The sequence below is a fragment of the Mixophyes fleayi genome, chromosome 4 (genome assembly GCF_038048845.1).
Source record: "Mixophyes fleayi isolate aMixFle1 chromosome 4, aMixFle1.hap1, whole genome shotgun sequence".
Classification (NCBI taxonomy): domain Eukaryota; kingdom Metazoa; phylum Chordata; class Amphibia; order Anura; family Limnodynastidae; genus Mixophyes; species Mixophyes fleayi.
The window spans coordinates 112,482,805-112,503,703 of NC_134405.1; the positions used below are offsets into that span (position 1 = coordinate 112,482,805).

The 20,899-nt window shown below is 38.5% G+C and overlaps 1 protein-coding gene across 2 annotated transcripts in view; it reads right to left on the reverse strand.

Annotated features, from left to right (window-relative positions):
• Nucleotides 1–19,895, reverse strand: part of WDR72 (WD repeat domain 72) — a 247,424-nt gene extending 227,529 nt beyond the window's left edge. For both annotated transcript variants that reach the window (XM_075208023.1, XM_075208021.1), the window contains exon 1: nt 19,821–19,895. The gene's annotated coding sequence lies outside the window, so the exon portion shown is untranslated. The remainder of the gene's footprint in view (nt 1–19,820) is intronic.
• Between the last annotated feature and the right edge of the window lie 1,004 nt (nt 19,896–20,899).

A 20,899-nucleotide genomic window follows, 5' to 3' on the forward strand; every position in this document is an offset into this window, starting at 1 on the left:
TTAGGCTAGTGAGTATACTGTAAAACATTTCTAAAAAGTTGAGCCTATAAGTGAGTTACTAGGTGCATATAGCACACAAACAGTACTGCTGCAACACATGATAAATAGACTTCCCCATGTAAAGGCATTATTATTATTGTTTATTTTTTTGTGCAAATCATATTAAGCAACGCTATACAGAGAATATCTAATCATTCATATCACTACCTGCCACATTGGAGTTTACAGTCTAAATTCCCTACCACACACACATTCTCTAGGGTCCTTTTGTGTCAGAAGCTAATTAACCTACCAGTATGTTTTTCAACTGTGGAGGGAAATCAGAGCACATGGAGGAAGCACAAACACATGGTGAACATACAGGCTCCATGCAGATAGGGCCCTGGTTGGAATGCTAACCCCTGTGCCATCATGCTGACCCAATATTACTCAGTTCTGTATACTAAAATATAATATTTTTTGGATATGAGCTAGCAGAGATAGCAATTTATTGGTAATGATTTACCTGTGTAGATAACTTTTTGAAAACCTAAAATATTTTAAGATTTGTACAATGACTGGTTCATGGTTCGTGTCTCCGATTCTGATTTTCCAACTAGTCCACACTACAGGTAGTTGCACATAAATGCCAGATGCCAAAGACTGCTCTATAATTGACAGCTGATAAGGCTGCTGATAGCCACACACAATTTGCCCACCAGCAGCTTCAATTGTTATTCCGTTACCTTATATATCAATTGTTTCCAATGCCTTATTGTGGCAGGCGCATCTTTACCTGCATTGTATGCCATTTGCTTGTGTCATGATCCCCTTAATGTACAGGTCGAGACAGCAAATCACATATCACATGATTTTTAATTTGTCACATTTGTATTGCTTTTGATGCTTGCTTGATCTTTTGGGGCTATTTAAGACATTTTTTTGTCCCAGTAGGAACTCGGTGATGACACTATTCTATAGGTTGTATACTCATGACTATTGGATCATTTGACAAAATGTCTGCCTTCGTTATATCTAAGCAACTTGAACACTTTAATACTTAAAAAAGAGATTGACGAGAACTGACACATTAAGGCTTATTTGCTAACTGTATGAGTGCACCTATTTGTCTGTCAAGTTAATTTAAAGGTACAAATCTACTGTGCTGTTGTTGGCATTGCCTTGAAATATTCATATGTGCCCAGTTTTGCAGATACACCTAAAAATGTGTGGGATGGAGCAAATAAAGGCATTATTTTAGGATTACTCTTTTCATTAATTTCAAGCTATCAATTTTTTTATTAAAATACTCCTCATTTTCCATTTTAATTTATGTATTAAAGTAATCATTATTACAAGTCACACTATGTGTTTGAAAGATTGTATTACATTGCTCAAAGTTCACCTGGAAATGTACTTTTCCCCAAAACTGCATCTGTGATACTTTTCCACAAAACTGCAAAATGTGATAAAGCCTGATCTCGCCAAACAATCAAGTCTATTGTATGACAAAAAGGCTGTAGAGGCCTTAATATACTGTATTGTATTTGAGTATAAATCCTATCTTAGTCCACATCTAACGTTAGAGGACATAATTGTTATGCTAATATAGTATACAAAAAGGGACAAAATGCCTTACTACCCCACACCCACCTTCCAGGGGAGTGAGAAGAGCACAGGGCTGGGTATCTCTGGAGGGGGAAAGGGGGTCCGCATTTCTAATTTAACATTTTCTTACATTTTCAATTATTTTTTTACTGTATTGCCAGCATTGCTGGCATTGTAGGTATAAATCTAACGCTTTATATCGACTTTGTGACTGTTGATTTTACAACCTGTCGACATTTAACTCTGTCGACATAATGAACATGTAAACATTCTGACTGTTGACCTATGTCTGTGCAGTGTTTACTGTGTTTGTTTCCCTGCAACTCTGTGTATATAAGGGGTGACACAGTCACACAGTGGTTAACATTGCTGTCTTACAGCACATGGGTCTCACAGGCCGTGGGTTAAGTTCATACCAGAGCCCTATCTGCATGAAATAAGTTCTCCCTATGTTTACATGGGTCTCCTCCAGTTGCTCCAGATTCCTCCCACACTCCAAACACATGTGGCGTGTGAGAGGAAGCTGGGGCACCTGGAGAAAACCCATTAACTGTCCTGAAATTTGACAATAGTGCGTGTCTGTGTGGTAGTGAATATAGATTACAAACTCCACTGGGGAAACAGACTGATGTGAATATTCTCTGGAAAGCACTGCACAACATGTAGTCACTATTATAATGACTGTTAATAAATAATAAATATAATGTGAAGAAGGAAATAATATCAAAAGCAGTTAATAGTCCAAAAAAGTTTTGCAATGTGGGATGCAATAGATTCCATTATTCCTAGTTCTTCCTAATGGCAAAGCAGAAGGTGACTTTAACCCATGTGGAAAAGCTGCTTCATTAAACACCTTGTAGGTCACATGAGTAGGTCATTCAGATAAGAAAATATGTGTATACAAAAAAAAATAGGAGCAAGACTACAAGAGACTTTGTGAACCTCCATTGAGAGGTAGATAGCCTGAACAAAAAAGCAGTACATTCATAATGTTTTCACAGAGATCACAGAAATCTAAGGATGTGAAAGTAAGCATCTTTCAAGACGATTCTGACCAGCCAGTCACCCGAGATAATCTTCCAAATGATAAACCTTAGTATGTTGATGTTTAAAGGCTCAAAGGCTTCTATGATTGCCTACAAATCTTATGAAGTCTTCTGAACAAAGAATTCCATTTTTGTTGAGGTGGAGGTAACTTGTCAATGACTGCTTTCAGAAGGAGGCTAACAGCAGGATAACAGCCTACTATAGGATAACTGCTAGAGCAATCCTTGCCCTTAGTAATCACAATGTACTTGAGGATATGAAGCTGTGATGGGAGGGATAATCCTAAACTCAAGATGGTACCCCTGAGAAATAACATTGTTTCCTTGAGGTGTCCTGCTATCACAAGAGACTTGCAAATCTTCACAAAGTTTTTTCTTTAGTTTCAATGCAGGAATTAATTTTGGAGGATGAAACTTGAACTTTCATCCAGTTAACTAGTCTGCTATTCTTATATTACTTGACATCCTTAACTGACTAATTATCTGTACCTGAACTCTGGTAGGACTCTGTTTCTTCTCTGTAAGTGAAGAAATGAACTTTCAACTGCTATAACATTTGTGATGATCTGGTTAAGTGTTGGGCCAAAGAGAATGTCAACCTCAAAAGGGAAGCATACATAGATTATGTTTGGAAAATACATCAGCCTGCTAGTGCTTTAAACAACAGACAATGACATGCCACCACTGATGGTGCCATGGTTCTTGCTACCTGCTTCATGGAATTGACAGAGTCTTCAGCAATGAAATAGATCAAAACATTTATATCCTTAAATGATGTGAAGATCTTTTTTTTTACAAAGAACTCTAATAAATTATCCTGTAAGCATTTTATCCAGAACAGGTGTGGCCAACCTGTTGCTCTCCAGGTTTTGTGAAACTAAATCGGCTGGCTATCTACTGGCAAAGCATGCTGGGACTTGTAGTTTCACAACACCTAGCGAGCCACAGGTTGGCCAGGCCTGATCCAGAAACTATGGCCCTAGCAAGACCAGTAACAGCAATGAAGGCTGCCCCTCTCACCATGTAGCATCTTCTCATCATGTCTCCTATTCACGAGATCCCTGAGAGTCACACAATCACCATCTGGAAGTGAGATCTTATTAGCAATACTGGCAATAGCAGCATCAACTTTGGGAGTGGTATCACAGACTGTTATTTCCTCTTTCTCTCCATGCAGCTAGAATATTTCACTCCCCTTTCTCAATTTGCTTGTATATATGGCAGATGGAAAGTTTATTTACTCTAAAAATATCTTATTGCCTTAAATAAATGAAGGAAGCTCATTGCCCGGGTCTAAAATCATCCATATAGTAGGATTAGAAGTCAATAGTCTCCAATGAAAACTTTAATTTATCCAGGGATAACTGAGTATACTGAGGATCAAATCTCCCCTTATGATAAATCTTCATTTCTCTGTTCAGTGCTTAAATAGCTGAAACTATGCCCTCGATCACCTTGGACACCATAGATTCTATGGACTTAACTACAGCTATTCTGCATAGAAATCAAACCAGTGGATATTTGCTAGGTTGGTGAGTCTTCCAGAATTTCTTCCTTCTTAGTGCAACATTACAACAAGTAAAACATTCCTTATTATGGGACCTTTGGTGGTGATCATCTAAAGACCCAGGTATAGGACCGGCAACTTTCAGCCCATAACCCACTGCTAGGGGGAGAGTGACCAACTACGTACAGATTAAGGAAAAAAGTCAGAGAGCAGAAGTTGAGTTAAGGCATCATTGGGATGGATTCTTCAACTTCCTGTTATCCCAACTGAGTTGGTCTACAGTGGGATTTAATGCTTTGGTGTCCACTGCCAAGAGAAAGTCCATAAATAAATGAATAACATTTACATAATTAGATCATTTAATAATTACATTCATGTCTAACATTTTCTATACATGCAGACTGATGACAACTACCAGTTAATCAGGGCCTAATGCAGTCAGCTAATTTTACAGAGAACAATTGTTCTAATTCATTGCTCATTGAAACAGCTAGCCCTAGCCTAGACACTGAAGGATCGGAATAGTAGAGTGGCAGCTGTTCTATTGCAGTCATGGCTAAAGTGTATTCCTCTTATATTGCTTTGAAGCAGTGAGTGGGTGCTGGGTGTACGGCCTTGGGTTAGGAGGCCCAAGACCCACCCATGAGGCCCACACATCATCCAAAAAGGATACCGTTCTGCTCTAAAAAGAGCAGAGCCTTCTTCTGAGAGGCGCTTGCAATAGCTGCGCATACGCATCTTTTTCTTTTGTATTAGAGAAATATTTTATTTGTTCAGTAACAATAACATGGGTAAGGAGTTGGGGTACAAAAGAAGGAAATACAGAGGGTGGGATATACAATGTCACCTGAACAATAAAAGCATAATAGGGATCAAGTAATAAATTGACAGTACCATTAGATGTAATGCTCAATAAGTACTAGTTAAACAGGAAACAGTCTAAGGTTTTTGGAGATACTGATTCAGGAAAGAAAGGGTGATGGGGAAAGACCGGGGAAGTGTTAATAAGGGACTCAAGGGATAAGAAGACTGAAGCAGATAAGATGATAGGGCAAATACTTAACATCTTATCTTGGGTGTTGGGCTGAAAGCATAGTGATTGGTCCAGGTGTACAAATATTAGAGAACTGACACAGGTGGTCATTTATTATACTAATCATGTGCTCAAGCTTGACTTTCATGTGCTCAAGCTTGACTTACCATCTGAGCGCTAATTAATAAATTAGCGCTCAGATGGTAAGTGGGGGGGGTCTTCTTTTTCCAGTTGATAGTTATAAGACATCTAGCAGCAAGGAAGATGTGTTCTACTAGTTTCTATGAATGTTTAGGGACTTCATGGATTTGGCAGGGGAGCAGGTGTTATGAACCTGTGTAATGGTTGTAACTAGGGCCGGACTGGGACTAAAAATCAGCCCTGGCATTTAAAATACAGAGGCCCACCTCAGTTCAAGCATGAAAGAAGCTTTGTGCCGCCGCATAGCGGTGGCGCCGAAAAGGGCGTGACTACATTGTTTTGTGGGTGTGGCCAACATGGGGCATTGATACATACATTATAATAAAACATTACATTTATCACAGCCCCCCTCAGTGAAACAAAGGCCCCCCTCAGTGAGATACACACAGCCCCAGTCAGTGAGACACACAGCCCCAGTCAGTGACACACACAGCCCCCCCTCAGTATTACACAGCCCCCCCTCAGTAATACACACAGCCCCCCTTCAGTAATACACACAGCCTCCCTCAAGATTACACAGCCCCCCTCAGTAACACACAACCCCCCTCAGTAACACACACAGCCCCCCACAGTAATACACAGCCCCCCACAGTAATACACAGCCCCCCTCAGTAATACACACAGCCCCCCTCAGTAATACACAGCCCCCCTCAGTAATACACACAGCCCCCCTCAGTAATACACAGCCCCCCTCAGTAATACACACAGCCCCCCTCAGTAATACACACAGCCCCCCTCAGTAATACACAGCCCCCCTCAGTAATACACAGAGCCCCCCTCAGTAATACACAGCCCCCCTCAGTAATACACAGCCCCCATCAGTAATACACACAGCCCCCATCAGTAATACACACTTACCTTGTTGCTCGGCGGAGGGAGTTCAATGTGATGTGCGGCTGTTGCCAGTGATCACATGGGACGCGCACCATGTGACAGGTGCCGTCCCATGTGATTAATATCACATGACCGCACATCTCATTGAACTCCCTCCGCCAAGCAGCACGCAGTGAGCTGCGCTGCTCGGGCGGGCATGGTGCCTCCATCGGATCGGCCCAACTAGCCATCGGCCCTTCTGGCATTTGCCAGAAGTGCCCGATGGCTAGTCCGGCCCTGGTTGTAACTAATTCACGGATTCTTGCCAGAAGTTCTCCATTTTGAGCCATCTTCACCAGACATGGGACAGGGTGACCTCTGTGCCACAACCCCACCAGCATGAATTAGAAACCAGAAGGGTATATGGCACTAGATACCAGTGGAGTAGTAATTTGTATGAATCTTCTTTTATTCCTGTACAAATAAAGCTCTTAGCAGCTTCCTCTTGAAATCGGGTCCAGCCTTCTGGGCTTAGGGTTTTGCCCATGTCTTCCTACCAACAAAACTCATGTAGCAATTTTCTTTATTGCTTCAGATAAGAACTGTAGGATATAAGTTATCCGACATTGCTATATCTATTGTTAAATAGATTGCTAAATAATATCACATATATTTGCAGTGTCTTTTTTACTGTTCAGCCTGCAACTACATTGACAGGTGGTCAGTGCTATGTTTATTATGTGACGAAAGCAGTTTAATTGGATTTTAAACAAGCAATTGAAAAAAAATGTTTAAAAGCAAATAATAAGATTAAAACATAACAAAAAAATGGAAGTTGTGTTACACATGTAGCACATTTTTTCCTTCTTAGTGAGTGGTGTGTCTTATTTACGTCTTATCACTAAGGGATCTATTTAATATTGAGCAGTGGAATCAATCATTATGTATCGTTGCAAATCGCAGCTGCAATTTACAATGCAGATTTGATCTGGAGTTTGGATCGGTATTTGATCCCGACAAACAACCACCCCCCTCCGCAAACCTATTTTTCTGTTCACCAGCAGCCTAACGCTGCCAGCGAGTGAAGATAGTGCTATGCTCATGCACACACTGCTTTCAACTAAGAGGGATCCAGCAAAGCCGGAGAGGGTGGGTGAAAGTAACACGAGTAACTGTCCTTGATGTCTATGGTAAACAAATCCTCTGTAGACATTTTTCTACATTTTTCATATCAATCAATGATAGGATTACAGTTGTTATTGCTTATCTCACTATGAGGTGTATTAATATTATCAGGAACAGAGATATGGCACAGCTTTGCAGTGTTCCCTGTTTTAGACACAATGAGGGCAGGCACTATCATCAGGTGAACTAAGAGACAAAGAGCCCCAACATTTCAGGGGTTACAAAAACACCGAATGAGTGCCAGAAACCCTGGGAATTGAAATGAAACACACACCACTTCCTCATTGACTGACAATAGGGAAGACACAGTCTATCTTGTGTAGTGATGTTGCCAGCTACTGCTCCTGTGTGTCAGTGATAGGCTGGGAGATTGGTGCTGAGCTGTGATGGCACAGCGACACACCACACTCCTAGCCTGTTAACAACAATGTATAGAAGCAACTGGCAGTGACACAGACAACACTAACTCTGACATCCTGTTCCTCGCCCCCCCCCCTTTCCCCACACACACCTCCACATTTACTCCACACAACTTAAGAAATGGCAGAGAAGGTATAGTATTCTGAGGGAACAGAGCCTGAGGGGGAGAGTGCCTAGTAAAATACAATTCTGTCCAGAATGCATCTTTGTGTCAAACCTTAATTTAAAAATAACAAATAACTGCTATAAATACATAGTTTATAAGCATCAAAGGAAGCTACAAAGAAAAAAACAATAGATTTATAAAATAAAATGCAGGATGGCATGTACAAGATGATACATTTAAGTCATAACAAGAAGGAACCCCCCTTTAAATTTAAATATAAAGAACTATAGATTCACAAAAATATTTAAAATTACATTTATTAGATTCTAAATCTCTTTGCATATCAATTTCTTATTAACTAATTAATCCACCTTCATTGACTCAGAGGGGTTCAATTAGAGTTGGATGCATTTGTGCTACTAAATGTACGCTGAAAAAGAAATACAAAAAAAAGTATACTTATGTAGGTATGTTGAGTAGGACATATCCTAAGATGTGCCCAGCTTAAAAGAAGTAGCATTTGTTGGTGTACAAGTGTATATACTTATATATAAGGATAACGTGGATATTACATGTCCAATTGTAAAGGGACGCAAGTCTGCAATACACAAATATCTAGATACAGTCATATGCATATGTATTTTTGATGCATTTGTGCAGTATGGAAATGTATGCAAAACCAATTGGAGTACGTCCAACTATAAATGAGTCCCGTAATGTTCAGCTTCATACACTATCTTGACCCCAGATTCAGAATTATAGTGACTACTTAAAAATAATACATAACACAACAATGTATGGCTAAAGAAAAGACCACACTGTACTGCAACATAGTAAATGAACTGTGCCAGCAAGGAAAAGACAGATATTAAAGTGCACCATTAACCATCACTACATATACAACAATATAGAACAGCTACTTAAAGAGAAAATAAATCTACCTTTAAATATTAATTTATATCAAAGCCTGTGTACTGCTAAACTAAATATATACTTGAAATAACTGATGTGCTAATACTATACTAAATCTATGCAGCATGTTGTCTGTTTTATCCTTTATGGAATAATAGTCAGTCAGTTTTAAGGAATGTTGACACAATACTCAGGGCCATTTTTCCCATTGGGCACAATAGGCAGGTGCCCAGGGGACCTGCAGCCCAGGGGGGCCCGTCGGAGGCAGGAAAAAAAAAATACCTGAAAAAAAAGAAGAAAATACTTTGCGGTCAGCTGGCGATCCGGCTCCCTCCATGGTCTCCTTCTCCGTCGCGCTGGCAGTGCATGTCAGACGTGACGTCATCACACCCGCCCGACATCCATTGCAGAGCGCGACGGAGGAGACCATGGAGGGAGCCAGATCGCCAGCTGACCGCAAGATGAGTATTTTCTTCTTTTTTTTCAGGTTTTTTTTTTTTTTTTTAATATATAGGGGCCTTGGTGCACTGCTATGCCCGGGGGCCCGAGATGTTCCTAAGAGGGCCCTGACAATACTTTGCTGTTAGGGACTGACAGTGGTAGGGGGGCAATTGGTAAGTTAGCACAAAATATAGAGTTGAAACGCGTTGGTGTGGAGGGGGAAACTATACACTTTCCATTGGAGCTACAGGGAAATCCATAGGTTTCACTTTTGACAGCCTTAGTCCGGATGAAAGCTGTGTACATTGTGTGATGCCTTTAACCTTCTTACATCTGGTACGGATCTCTGTATCTACCATTTGTGAATTATTCATTGCTGTTATGTATTTTTATACATGTGAGTGTAATAAAGTCATTTTAATCATATCTCGACTGGATTACACTATGTGCCTTTTTTTCTCTTTTTTCCTATGTGTTTTTTGGAGCGTGATTCCTGGTACACCTTGCCATTGAAAGCAACACAGGTGTAAGCTTCATTAAGGAAATCAGAAACACTCTTTTTGGAAGAACTAGGACTACATAACAGAGAACCATCGATTTAAAATTGAAGTGGAATACTTCATTCCATCTTCTTTTTTCTCCTACGTTATAAGATTAGTGTGATTACAACCACTTTACTGTGAGTACTTTTTTGAATGAAGAGAGTATATACGAAAATGATAACCCCTTAGACCGTTATTTGAAAGAAAACAGAGACACATCTTCATGATCAATTTTGTTTATGAATGTTGTAGTGAACTGTTTACAATGTCTTTATCTCTATGCATGCTTCAGTAGCGCCTAGGTTCCCTTTCTTTCTTTTTTGCGATTTATATATTTTATGTCGGTCGTGACACTACATAGAAAAGGAGGGGGCTGCACCTCGTAATTGTGCCTGTTATATCAATTCATATTTTTAACAAAATATATAATGTTCTACTCTGTCCGTCCTTTAAAGCTACATTAAAAAGTTTGTTTGAAATAGAGTGATGTATTTTACCCGCAGGCTTAATATATGGAAAGTTAAATCTCTGTAAAGTGAAGTTTAGCATGTCTTGTACATTTTCACCCATCCATCTTTGCTAGATCCTTCTGAAATACATGTAATGAATACCATCTTGTTGGATGACAGCGCTGGGTATGCATTGGATATTTATATTGTATCACTAACCCATCACCTACAGCCATCCTATAAATTCCCCAGCTCTCTGACATGTCATTACTGTACAGTGCATATGTTTACTCTCTGAAAGCTCCTCTGCCTTTCAATATTTTAAAGCCAGGAATTAGGAATGATGAAGGGTCCATGACTAATGCTGGTGACACAGCTATGCTTCCTTAGTCTTATCTTCTGGCCTTATTAGACTACAAGTCTGGAAGTTTTTCAGTTTAGGCCAGGCTGAATGTGAAGATGCGCTGTTCTTTGTCATAAAATAAACACAGCTATAAAACAAACACAAACACAAGACAGGTGGAAGCCAACACTTGATAGACCACTCAATTTCATGAACAAAGTCCTGCTCAGCGCTTCAGAAATGTGAGAAAAATGCTTCAATAATGCATGTACGCCTTTGAAATGTTTCTGTTGCATTCACCAGATGAACAGAAAACTGTTGAGCAAATGAAAAGTACATATAGACTTTTTTTGTGCCTTTCATACACTTTTGATTTTCCAAGTAGGACTCCATTTATTCTACTGAATTGAGTCCTGCTCAATGGATAAAAAAAAACCCTGGTCCCTGTGATTGCACAGTCAAAAAACAGGGCATCCCCTACTTCAGATTGAATGCAGTAAGTGCTGACACCCTAATAAAATTTTTCCTAATGAAACATCACACCGTATAGGTAGATATTTTTCCCTCAATGGAGAAAGGTTTACCACAGGATAAGTTTGTAGATGTTAATATGTGCCTATAGTCCATAGGTACTCAGATGGCTAGGACAAACCCCAACACCACAAAAAGGGAAGGAACCCTTTCTGAGGGAAAAGAGAGGAGGGTTATAAAAGAAATTGGCAAGGTCACTGCCTTGAATAGTATTCATTTTCAACTCCTTTTAAGTAAATGGAAAAAATACTATTTATTTCTATTATTTGTTTCTCCATGTCTACAAACTTCTCATTTACAAGAATAATGGTGGATTGATGCTTGAACTTTTTTCAGCCAAATGAAACTTGTGAAAAATAACAGCATAAAATTACACCCACTCCACACACTTTTTGTCCCTGAAATTAATTTTAGAAATCTGATCACCTTGCCATACTCCCAGACTCCTCTGTTTTCTACTTGTTCCTTTTCCACTCCACACCTCCCGCTGTCTGCCGGTATAGTCACAATAGTTTAAAAATTGTATTAAATTGCTAATTTGTTCACTCATACAACTTGGTATAAATATAGCACCTGGTTTTGGCTTGCATTTTTAAACTGCGAAAGGTCCTGTATTTGTTCTACTGGGTAACTGTGTGCCACAGTCTACCAGACTAAATAAAAACAATGCATTTGGTTTATTCACTAGAAACTATATTATAATTTAATACTTCAGATATGGAACAAGATCTGTAAACCCAGTTTTTAGAAACCAAGAGACAGCATACTTGCAATAATAATAATAATAGTGAATGGCCTATTATTGTGTCTCTTGGAATGCCAACTTAGCCGTTTTCCTATTTTTTTACCACAAAAGAATCCAGTTGCAAAATCTGGTAAACTAAATTAAATTGAAGTGTTTGAAAATTAAATGATATATGATTAGTGGTTATACTGTTCAGGACAATGTCTGAAAGAATAATGGTGCTGTTGATAGTAGAAAATATCTATAGATCCAGTGGCGGAACTACCATTGGTGCAGCAGGTGTGGTGCACCTGGGCCCATGGAGATAATGGGACTCGTTACATGGGGAACTAGGGAGCTGAAAGCCCCGGTTCCCTTCTCCCTGCTTCCTTGCACCAGGGCCCACAGCTCGCTACTTCCGCCTCTATATAGATCTATCCCCAACAAATACAGAAAAGACTTCCAATTAAGCAGAATTTGGTCCCTAAAGATCAATATGTTTTTATAAACCTCAGCTGAATATTTGTGATCAGTGTGTCCTTGTGCATGTATGTAACTTAGAGTCAGGTCTAACATTAAGCACAGTGGTCCTGTGCCAAAGGTTGTCAGAGAGGTGGAACTTTCATTGCATTTCCATTTATTTTCTTTCATCAAAGAAAAATAAACCGAGGGAATGAGAAGTATCAATTGATTTAAGATTACCTGATGGAATATGCCCCCATATTGTTCTCATAATAGGAAGTGCCCTGTATAAAAATGATATGGATAGAGAATGAGGTGGGGGAGATTGTGTCAATGTTTTTCATCTTACAGGCTCCAGTGGCGTAACTCAAGTAGTTGCCACCTAAAGAGTGGATGTTATTTATGTCGTTTAAGGGCAAACCGACCATTCCACTGTGCAAAACAGCATTGTGCCCACCGTGCATATGAATAGGTTTACAGAGCAAGTGGAACACCAGTTTGCTTCCACAGAAGGCACACTGGGATGGTTGGGTGGAGTGGAAGCATTTTAATTGAAGTACAAATAGGTGCTGTGGAGAACCTCGTTTTGCAAAGCAGTGCAGAAATTAGATTTCATATTGTGGGGCAAGATTACTGTAATGAGAATAAGGGTGCATTTTAGGGACTACCTTTGCAATGCAAATAAGCACCAAGCCATTTCAGCTATGCACAAGGGCTTGAATTTTGTATCAGTGCTGGGCTCATTAAGGCACACTTTTAATTTGTGAACATCGCTCCCAAAAATGGAGAATAGGCAGTGATGTGAGCTGGCAGGATTTTGAAGCACAGTGCTGCAAAAAATAAAGTGTTTTGTGATGTGCACCTAGTGTGCTTTGTAAATGATCTTTTTGGGATGAGCCAAAATTCATAAGAATGGAACTAATGACATCACTGCGGCATGAAGTGCTAGACAGCAGACATACTTACACATTAAGGTCAGGGCCAGTGCAAGGTTTCTTGGTGCCCTAAGCAAAACTTCAGCCTGCTGCCCCTCCTCCCCCAATGTCCACTTCCTAGTCCATCACACACTAGACTTTTGTAAAATTAAAAGAAAAATGCTAACATCTCATCCATTAAACCATTCAGGTGTATTTTGTGCATCGTCACCCTTGATATGGTTGGGGGTGCCTCAGTGGTGTCCCCCAAAAACCCGGTGCCCTATACAGCTGCCTAATGCAAGCGCTGGGCCTGATTAAGTTTCATTTGCAAACCACAAAAATTCAAATCCGCACTGCTTCTTTAAGTTGATCTAATTCTTATTTTAAGGTATATACCAACTTCAAGGTCTTTGAAAATACCCTTTTAAGTGGGGGTTGTGCCTACATTTGCAAGATTGGAGATGCTCTGGAAAATATTAATAGTAGAAACAGCAAAAACCATCAGTGGATTGTCCAGCTCACATCCAATTGATGATCACCCTTTTATTAATTTAAATTGTTAATCTTTTGTCCAAAAATGCTGCTTTGTTTAGCTAATTCAAGTCTTAAATTAATCCTCTCTTTTCCCTCAGAAAGGGTCCCTTCCCTTGTACCCTGCCATTTGGTCAACTTAATTGAGTAATTATATTCACTGGGTGTTTCTGGTAGTCAGACTTCTGTAATCATCTCTGAGCAATGGAGGATGGAGGGAACGATGCAGAGCTAGAAATGAGAGCTGGATTCTGTTTGGAAGAGAGCCACAGCCATTCAATCAGGAGTTAGCTGTCATTTCTAGCCATTAGTTAGATCCTCATGTGCTCTGAGATGATTACAGAGGCTGACCGACAGAGGTCTCTAGTTAATGTAAGTACTGGGACACTGATGAATTGAGCAAATGGCAAAGATCCCAGGAGAGTAACCTCTATTAAATTAGTGGTGTGGGGGGAAAAACTGTAATACCTTAATAAGGGTCAAACATGCAGTTAAAGATGAAAGATTTGAAGGAAGAAAATGAGGAGGAAAAGGTCACTTTAATGAGGGAGAGGTTCAAATGGGATAGGAGGCTATGTCCTGATACAGTTTGTTCACCTTTGTATCATATGCTACATCTGAGCAAAAATACATTTCTATTGCACAGTGGGACGTGAACCTAAGTACTGTATGAACAGAGCTCAGAATCAGTTGCAATGGGGCTAAGTGAGGGTCCAACTTGGTTATAAACGATTCACCCTGTCTGTCTCAAAAGATTTGTAACAGGATATTCTTTCTTTGAGCCCATTTAAGACAGTGGAAAGTAAATTGTATTCAACTCATAATATTACAAGAGTTTAGAAAAAAGAACTATGATCATAAATGATAAACTCAATACAACCAATTTTATGTTTTATAAAATCAACCGTCTTGTATCCTGTCTATGTGTTTCTAGACAGAATGACACAAGAAACATTTATTTCATTCTACACAATAATTCCCGATAATCAAAGAGAGCGCAGTAAGGGCAACACCATCTCCCAGCTGCTGATTACATCAAAGCTTTGCAGCACAAATTCAATTTTAAGATGTTAATCTTAGCCTGCCACTCAGGAAATTTCTCTCAGGGATATGATTTTTCTCAGGATTTCATTTTAAGAAAGATTTTCTTCTACTGCAATCAATAAAGATATGTTTTCATCAAAAGACTCTCTCTTGGCAGAATTCAATTGCCCATTTCAATCCTTTTTGGTGACACAATATTAATTAAAATGGTTTATGTTGCATCTAAAGGGGAAAATTGGGCATTGGAGCACACAATCACTTCATACAAGTACAAAATCTACAAGTCCTATTTTGTTTGACACATGAACAGTGTTTGCTGATCTAACAATCTCTCCATAGTTCAGCTCTTATATATCAATTTCAAGTATTATGGAGTCATTTATTCTTCTACAGTAAAGAAGAGATATCCAACTCAGGGTCAAATTTACAGTTGCTACCTCAGACATATATATTAGCCAAATTACATAAATGTGTGTAGAATTACATGCTCATATTTGGTGAGCAGTGCTGCCATAACTTCATGGGAAAACTATATCATTATAACACAAATAAACTGAATATATGTAAAAGATAAAAATATCTGTAAAACACATCCTTATATTTGGAGACTACTGATATCCCTCCTATAAACACATCTTATAGTAGCTGAGCAGTGATGTTCCATGTACCACATGACTCCCTTTTAAAATGTTTGTGATAGAATCATAAATGTCACAGAAGACACTCCTGTTTCAAACTGAAACTTCTTTTTTTTAAAGAATAATGTACCACCTTCTGTAAATAGAAAGGAAACTAGAAGTCACCTTGGATTCACATGACCTGCATAACAGCACTCTGTCTGTTTTATATGTGTTTATATGGTCATAGAACTCCTCAGTGACTTCTAATGTCTATATATTTTATACTAGGAGATACATTATTCCTGTGATGTTGCTTGCATCACTCACAGCTATCTCCCAACGATGTGAGGGTACTGACAGGACTTTTGTCCCGGTTACCTTGACTGTTGGGAGGCGTGTTACACTCAACGCCACAAGCAGGTGCCATAGGTACATCCCTCTGGTGCAGACAACAAAGCAGAGGTGTTTTTCGGGTAGAAGAAGGGAAGGGAGGTGATGGAAGGGCTGTTGCAGCCAAGTCATTTAGAAACACAAGGTACATTTCAGGGGAGGTGGAATAACCCAAGGTGGCTATATCGCCACCATGGCATGACCATCAAGCTCTTATAATTGCTGTACATACTATGGGAGGTATATACTCATGTCACATGACTCACTCAGGAGCGCTAAAAAATTACTTTTATGTCCTATTTTTTTCAAAGCCTAGGAGGGTGTCGGGAACCCATGGCATTGATATAGTTCCTGGTGACTGGCCCCACTCCCACGACCAGCAACCATATTACGTGTGCTGCCCCTGCGGAACAGCAATTCCTTCTCTTCCTTCCCTCCAACCTTCCTACTTCCTTTCATTCACTCTTCACCTTCATTGACTCTTCATGCTTCAGCTGCACCCCACCTTGCCCCCAGCATTGATGGAGAAATCACTATTGATAAGCTTCCTTGCCATCATTCCCCTGTCCGCTTTCCTCAGCATTTTGCAGAGTCGGTAAATGTGTTGGGAGGGCCATTAATAATTTGGTGTGGTTACTTATGTGTGTGTGTGTGGGGGACGGGTGGGGGTATTAATGTTGTGAGGAAATTGGTGGTGGTATTAATGTTAGATGGTGGCTCTGTATTAAATGTAAGTGCTATAAATGTTACCTGGGGAGTTGGGGTTTGGGGGCAGTGGTGGCTAATTAATGTTGGGGCTGGTTGGTGGAGAAATAGGCCTATTTACTAAATGTGATATTTATTCAATGTTAGTGCTGGTTAAGGTGAGAAAGGTCTACTTATGAAATGAGGGAGGCCTAGAATGTTCACGCATTGCTCAGATACCCAGGAAATGTATCTCTTTTCCAAATGGAGCCTCAATATTTCAGAATCCAGACAAACAGAAATTCAGCTTTCTGTATGCTAGTGAGAGTTGCAGGAACAGTTTGGAGAAACACAATCAACTGTCCCAATTATGTGAGTACAATCCTGTTTTTGGAGGACTGACCAGCGATGTCAGAACTATTTTCCAACTGAAGGGACATTTGAGATGTATGATTCTCTTCATGCTGCTCTGCTCGTGAAACAGAAGCCACAGTGGTGTGTGCAAAAGTGCCAGTGTAGAGCCACTTTCAACTTCCCAATCCATCCCTGGGAGCAAGGGGTCTATACTAGCATTTCACCCAGGGCCTCCAGAAGTCTAGGAACAACACTGTATACATAAAGTGAAAAGGAGCCCAGATTCAAATACAATTTTTTTTTTATTACATCATTGTAGATAACAACAAGTTAATTCACAAGTCAATAAACAAACCTAAAATAAATGGTGGGGCAGGAAATTTTATCCACTTTAATGATCACATTCTAATAAAAAAAACAAAAAACCTCTTGACAAGAGTCAGGGCCATTCCTCCTATGAGGAGAGATGGGTGAGACACTCATGTCGGGTAGGACAACCCTAGGGGCAGCAGAGTTTAGGTTCTCACCTCACCTACAGGCCCCTAACATGCCTTTCCCCTCCTTCAGACACTAGACACTGCATTCATTGCAGAAATATTGTGGAGTAACATAAGTCTCCACTACCTTTTTCTGCAATCACTGTATTTGTTTGGTGTGGTAAACCGCTAAGGCGTGGAACTATGTGTGTGAAGACAAGAATGTGCTAAATAAATGATAACTAGATTGTGATTGGTTGCTATAGGCAATAGTTCCACTTTTTCAAACCCGCAGTTTAGTAAATATACCGCATAATGTGAAGTGTTTTAATAAATACATTTAAGTGCTAAATTTAATAAAATACATGAATAAATAGAATAACAATGCATATATTACATTTAATAAAAGTCTATTAATTCTCAACTTTAAAACAGCTTCAATTGAGTGTTGCAAATTATCAAAATGTAAATCATGATAGAATAAGAATTTGAGTACATGTAATAAACAATAGTGCTTACAATTTGTGCTTAAAGAAATACTACATAGAAGGAAATAAAGGTATTGCCTGTATATTCCTTGCCCCCAAAGATGGTTTCTCTGCAGAAAAGGCAACCACTAGATACACTCTTACACAGAGTGCATCTAGAAAACTATTAGGTAAAGGATAGGGGCTATATTTACAAAATAGACATGTATGGAGTGATATACAATTACAAGTGTTGCACACAGGTTTGCGAATTTACAATTGCATTACAGTTAGGCGCCTGCCACTCGCAATGCAAATTAGTACTTTGATGTCAAGTGTGGAACTTGCACAAACTTTCTGTAAGTGCCAAACATATGGTTACAATACCCACGCTTAAGGAAAATAGATTATCAGGGCCTGATCTTAAGTTGTACGAAAGTGCTTTTGTGTGTCATGTACAATTTGTTGCACTGCACATGTGCACAACTTGTGCCAAAAGTTTGAGCCGCATTGTGCTTCTATTTGCGGATCAGAGAAGTTCATGTGTAACTGCAGCCCAGTAGAGAGATGGAAACGCAAGGGTGGGAAGATGCAAGTTAACCACGCCCCCTGAGCTAGGCATGTATTTAAATACATGCACAGGTCTCATCTCAATGCCTTTACTGCACTACACATGAACACCCCTGAATCCCTTCTCGCAGCGAAAGAGGCTGCAACTACATACAAAATAATGGCAGAAGTTGAGTCCAACTCCACATCAGTCCCTATTTTCCACATTTAAACCCTGACAAAAGTAGATTTAGGATCTAGTCAAACTCTGTACAAGTCTATTCAAAATCAAAAACTCATACCACACATTTCCTACACATCATACTCGGTAACAGATTTGCTTCAGATCAGACTTTTTTACAAATGGTACCTAAAACAATATTTAGAGTGTACTGCTTTTGGTCCTTGTCAAGGTTCCTTGCACATTATTTTCTAACTAATACAAAAAATAAATACAACTAGCATAAATGTGTCTGCTATCCTATATAATGCACAGGTTTTCAGCTTCAGTCTGTCTATTTAAGTTACCAGAGGATCAGCTGGTAAACAAACCCATCCAAGGTGTATATTTACTAAACTGCGGATTTGAAAAAGTGGAGATGTTGCCTATAGCAACCAGATTCTACTTATCATTTTGTAGAATGTACTAAATAAATGACAGCTAGAATCTGATTGGTTGCTATAGGCAAGATCTACACTTTTTCAAACCCGCAGTTTAGTAAATATACCCCCAAGTGAGACCCTGTAGCATGCCTCACTGGAAACCTATTTTATTTTCATTTAATGTCTAAACACCATTCCTCAAAGACTGTATAAATTATTACTGGTTAAGGAAATAAAATGTATGCAGTACAGTAATTGGAATTTGACTCAGGCGTGGTTGCCTATAATTTAACTTCAAGTTGGAACCATTAAATCACAGTCTAACAATTATGTTAATAGGATATTTTCCTATTAACTAAAACATGCAACATGCATCTGTGTTTTCTATAGATCACTTACATACTTGTACACAAAATAGATACATTCAAAACAAGTATTTTCTGCTGAAAGATAATAAACCATGTATAAACATCTTGTATAAATACATTATATTGTTAATAACAATAAAACCACAGTTTTACAACTTGTGCATCAAATTATTTAGATTCTACACCACTATTAGAAACCATCCAGTAATAAAAAGAGTAAAATAATGCTGATATCCATGGCCCTAAAAAGGATAATGTCAATACTTAAATACTATAAAAACTAGCAAAAATACAAAAAAAGTTAAATATTGTAAAAACAACATATAAAAACTACAACCTCACATTTTAAATAAAAAAAATAATAAAAAAATTTAAATGTACAAAAAGACAAAAAGGATTTAGCAGTGAAGTGTATTTTAAATAGGGTAAAAAAAATGTTGATTTCTGCATTCTAATCTTATGTTTTTAATAAGAATAAGTGTTTTTTGTCTTAAAAAATAATGTAGTGGACATACCTTATGAGATGTATCACAGTTCTTCCCTCATATTATCTGTGTCTAGCTGTATGTCTTAAAAGAGAAAACCTGATGTTCAAGCTAGTAGTGTTTTGGGTTACACTAGAATAAGCCCATGTTGTAATGATAAATACAGGAAGCATCAGACACACAACAGAGACGCAATAAATATAAACCATTCACTCTTCACTCCTTACAAATTCTGACCTCTTTGTCAGAGCCTAAAGTTGTACTTTGTATCAAATTAACACTTCTAATGTTCTGACCATATAGTATTTCCCAAATATTTTTGCAAATATTTGACAAGAACAAAAAAAAAATAATTAAGAGATATAATTGTTTTTACTATATATTGTAAATTTTAATGCATTATTATTATTATTATGATTAGTAGTAGTAGTAGTAATAGTAGTAGTAATAGTATTAATATGATGATGATTATTATTATTATTATTATTATTATTATTATTATTATTATTAATCACTTAATGTATTATTGGGTTTCTCCCTCCAAGCCAATTTGTACATTTTTTCCATATCCTATTTGTACAGATAGTAACCTTTTTATTTCTTCACCTACCCACATAATTTTTTGTGATGGACAGAGCTAACTTTTGGTAGTAATGCAATTTTTTTTTTAATGGGTATTATAGAGAAAAACAGACTCAAATAGGAAAAATAGGTCCCTTATCCACTAATTTTCTCCAAGTTACTCTTACGCAATTAGTGCTACTCCAAATATTTACCCTAAAATAGAATATTCTAGTTCTATAACAAACACCTGTACTTTATACAAAGTCTGGCACCAGTATAGAGAATTAGCTTAATTAAGCATACACTGCAGTGCACCTCCTCATATCCACATATGGCATACTAGATACATTACTTTGAGGCTTGTGTTATTCTTACTGTTTATATATACAATTACTTTAGAGAATCAGGCTTAAGGAATGAGTACACTGTAAATAAAGGGTGCGAAAGTATTTACTGTAAACATTGCACTTGTTAACTATTGTGTGATCTGGGAGCAAGGTGTTGTCACTGCCTTGAATAGTATTCATTTTCAACTCCTTTTAAGT